Source organism: Acanthisitta chloris, unplaced genomic scaffold, assembly GCF_000695815.1.
Source record: "Acanthisitta chloris isolate BGI_N310 unplaced genomic scaffold, ASM69581v1 scaffold31919, whole genome shotgun sequence".
Lineage (NCBI taxonomy): Eukaryota > Metazoa > Chordata > Aves > Passeriformes > Acanthisittidae > Acanthisitta > Acanthisitta chloris.
This window is the reverse complement of record NW_008692469.1, coordinates 664-4,809: the sequence shown is the minus strand read 5'-3', so window position 1 is coordinate 4,809 and position 4,146 is coordinate 664.

The window sequence follows — 4,146 nt, the reverse complement described above, 5'->3', positions numbered from 1 at the left end:
AGTGTTATTTCCCCGCCGACACAGCCCTCGCCCCTGCGCCCAAGAGTTGTGGTAGGAAGTGCTTTCCCCGCGCTGCTTCCCGTCCTGTGGCGTGGCAGCCCAGCTCCTGTGCCCTCCTGTGCTGGTGGGCAGGGCTGCCTGGCAAATGCAGCAGTACCCCCGGAGAGGGGCAGCCCCGGGGCTGCAGCGGCACCGCATCCTGCTGGCGGCACAGCAGGCTCCACGCGCCCGTTCTGCCTGCCGGTCCTGCAGCCAGATCAGACAGGTGCACCCAAGGCCTTGGGCTGCATCGCAGGAACTCCTGTCTGTTTGGCCAGGCAGCCTTGGGCAGGATCACAGGAACTCGTGTCTGCATGGCCAGGCAGCCTGTGCCCAGCTGCGGCCGAGCCATCCTGGCCCAGGGCTGCTCCCTCCCGTGCCCAGGCTCACCAGCCACTCAAACCAGCGACTGCTGCGGCTGCATGAGGCCTGGAGGCAGCTGGAAAACCCCTTGGATAGCATCACCCGAGATTTCCTACCAGCACGGCTACTTGAAATGTTTTCCAGTTTTAGGAATTCAGGATACTTACAGGCTTTGTTCTCTCCAAAGTTCCTGAGCCAATAAGTTTTGAACTCTTTTATATTCAAGAATCCGAGGTAATTCAATACCCCAAAGCCTGCTAGGTAGTGCATGTTGCCTGTGCTGGCCTGGCTTTGTGCTTCACTGACAAATCTCTGGGTTGCAGGGGAGGGTCCTGCTCCTGGGTGAGTGTGCGATGTCTTCAGTGTCATTTTGTTCCTGTGCTTCTGTACCTGTCCTTACCTTGTGACCCTTCACCTTTCCATCCTTTGAATTGCCCTTTGTCAAGTTTGTCTTATTCAAGCCTTTCAGTCTCTCTTTTGCTTCTTGAGGCCAAGGGCTGAACAGTCTCGAGTGTGGTGAGCTGAAGGGAGAGGTGAGCAAATTGCATCTGTCCTGGCTCTGCTTTGCCTTGTGAATTCCTTCCAAAGTTCAGTTTTGCCGAATGAAGCAGTGACATTTTCTGGCGTGCTGTTGGGCAGCACCAGGCAGACATCAGAGCTCTCTGGAAGGCTGATCTGTGCCTCTGCCTTCCTGCACAGGTTGGACTGTCGTTCCTGTACAGATTAGTGTCATGTTCTTCCACCATGGAGTCCTCTCCTCTCAGCACATCTCCCTGCCAGGTGTTGGGTCTGATTGCATCATGGGTTTTAAAACACCTTCTCTCTTGAGAAGTTATGAAACCAAGGCTGCAGAAAACTGCAGGGAAAAAAAGGCTTGTGCATCTGTGTGTCTGGTTTGTGTACTGGTCTGGAAAAAGTGTTTATTTTTGCAAGTTCCCTAGGAGGGAGTGCAGTGGAAAGGGGAAGGCAGAACAGCAAGAGAAACCCACATGCTGAAGTAAACTCAAGACTTGCAAAACCATTGCTGTGTTTCTTGTACATTATTTGCATGTGTTCCTGTGTGTGCCAATACTTCCCAGACCTGTTGGCTGATTTTTCCTGAACTCAGGGAGGGTCTCATGACACAGGTGCTGCAGGTTCAGAAATAACAGGGCTGCCAGGACTGCCTGGTGCCAGAGCCAGCGGGGGGACCTGGGGCTGTCTGTGCAGAGGGAGTGATGTGAAAGCTCAAACTGCTTTGTGTGTTGAAGAACACACCAGCTGCAATGCACCTGTGTGCAGATCTTCTCCATAGCCTCCAGTAGGAAGGGCCCTTCATAAGGTATGAAGCAAAGCATTTGCTGGAGACAACAGAAGGGAGCAGGGCCCAGCCCAGCTCAGCTGTGCCATCAGGCCAACCCTGGGTCCAGGGGCAGCACCCTGTGCACACTCTGCTGGGGTAACTGACACCATGGGCTCCTGCAAAACACAAACTACTCATCATTTCCACTGCCAAGGAAAATGTGGTTTATGCATAACATGCTGCTCTGCTTCAGGGTAAGGGCAAGGACACAGTGGGGAGAGACTCCTGATTAGCTGGCTGAGTCTGCAGCACAGTCAGCTCCTGCTCAGGAGGTCACCAGCCCCTGATGTTCCTAGGTGGGTGGGGATGACACAGCACCACTGCAACCTGATGCATCACCAGTTTGGTACCCGTGACCACAGCACGAGCTTCCTTTCTCCCCCAGCACAGCTCACACAGCTGCTGTGTCTGCTCTTCGGCTTTATCAGCCTGTGTCCGGGGAGGAACGGCTGCACTGCCTTATCTTCCACGTGCTGGGAATTCACAGAGAGCCCCGAGCGCGGCGAGCATGGAGCAAGAGCCGAGTGCCCCTCGCATGTTGCATTCAGGACAGTTCTCCCTGTCCAGCCCTCCCACCCAGATTGGCCACCATTCCTATCTCCCAGTGCTCTGTACTTGCTCACAGCTTTCCAGAGCACAAGAAAAGCTGCTCAGAATGTTTTGCTGTCTCCTAAACAAGGTGGTTGTTTAGAAAAGCAGCATTTTGTTATCGCAGATGCCCAAAGCAGAAGTAAAGAGATTGCTGCCACCTTAGGCACTGGTGTCTGTCTGGGCCTGCATTGTATAAAGAGCAAGACTTCTCCTGACACTGTCCCCCCAGCCATGAGGGCAATGTAAATAAATACATATACATCCTTTTTTGTCACATAAATAAGTATATACATACCTGTTTTAGTCACACAGTTTGAGTTTCAGCTTCCTGATGGGTCCATACACTGCCAGGAGCCTGAGGCGTTTGGGCTCCTGCTCTCCTCCAGCCTGCTGGGTTCCCTGGGAAGGACTTTCATTCATTTCACCTTAACATGGTCTTTTCCTTCCTTGATCCAAGCAGTACGTGAACACTGCAGCCCACAGCAGCTTCTCCTGCTTCTCCCCACTCCAGTGGCTACAGGCTGGAGTGGCCTCTCATGGGAACCTGACAGGAACACAAGCCACGGGAGGAGGATGTGAAAGCAGGTCCCCAGACCTGAGTATCGCTGTGGCCTTTTCCTCAGCTTTATCCAGTAGGATATTCCCAGAAGCTTTTCAGCTCTCAGTTGGTCAGGTGTCTTCTTTAATCACAGGTTCCTCTTTAGTCACAGGTGTAACTGGAAATAGAGTGAACAGGTAGAAATTAATTAAGCAGCTGATTCTCGAGGCTGTGACTAACGAACAACCATAAGGATATAAAGATTTTCAAACTAAAGGCATGAAAAATGTGTGTGGCTAAATCATCAGTTTCAGGGAAACAGAGGTCAGGATGTTATAACCTTGGAGGGACCGAATTCAAACTCACACCAGTACCACTGCCATAATTGCACCAATGGTAGTGATGGGTAGTCAGATCTACAAACAAATCACACTTCTATGTGCTTTGTGCTTTTGGGCCCCACTGTTCTGCAGAATGAACTACAGATTACTCTGAGGTAAGCATACCTGCAAAAGGAAGAGTGACAATGAAAGCAAAGGCCTGGAAAGGAGAGAGAGAATATCAGCTCCCAGGACTCTACATAACTCTCCTGGGTTTAATAGGAGATTTAAATTACATGACAACCAGCTGAAGCTGTCCGTATAGGTGGAGACACCTTTAAGCCATACACAAAACAATAAGGACTTTTTCCCCTCATTGCCACCACTTTGGAGTCAGGTACAACCAGGTTTGCAGCCTGGATTGCTCCAGGCTCCCACTGTGCTACAGACCCACAGCATGTCCCACTGTCACTGAGGAGGGCTGTGGCAGGGCTCAGGGACCCAGCCTGGGATTTGGTTTGCTGTGTTGAATTAGTCTGATGAGTTGTGTTTGAGGTCAGGATGTTGAATTTGGATGTAACAGCAGCAAAGGTTGATCTCAGCTCAGCTGAGTGCAGTGCAGCAGAAGAGGTTCTTTCATTGGAGCACAAGGGAAACTGAGAGCTGTAGAAGACAGCAAAAGGCAGGAAAATCCCCTGAAAGAGATGTTTCAGTAGAGAACAGATACTCCTAGACAGGGCTAGTGCTCAACTACTTGACTATACAGACTAACTATAACTAATACTGCTTTTAATGCAGAGATTGTTAAGGGTTGGGATGAACCTGATAGATTGTCTGGTCTAGGAATCTGCTTGTCCACCTGTTTCCAAAGCAGTTTGAGGGCACTGCAGGGACATCTGCCCTCGGGCCTGGCTTGCAGCTGAAAGCAATTAACCAATGGAACTATGCAGCTA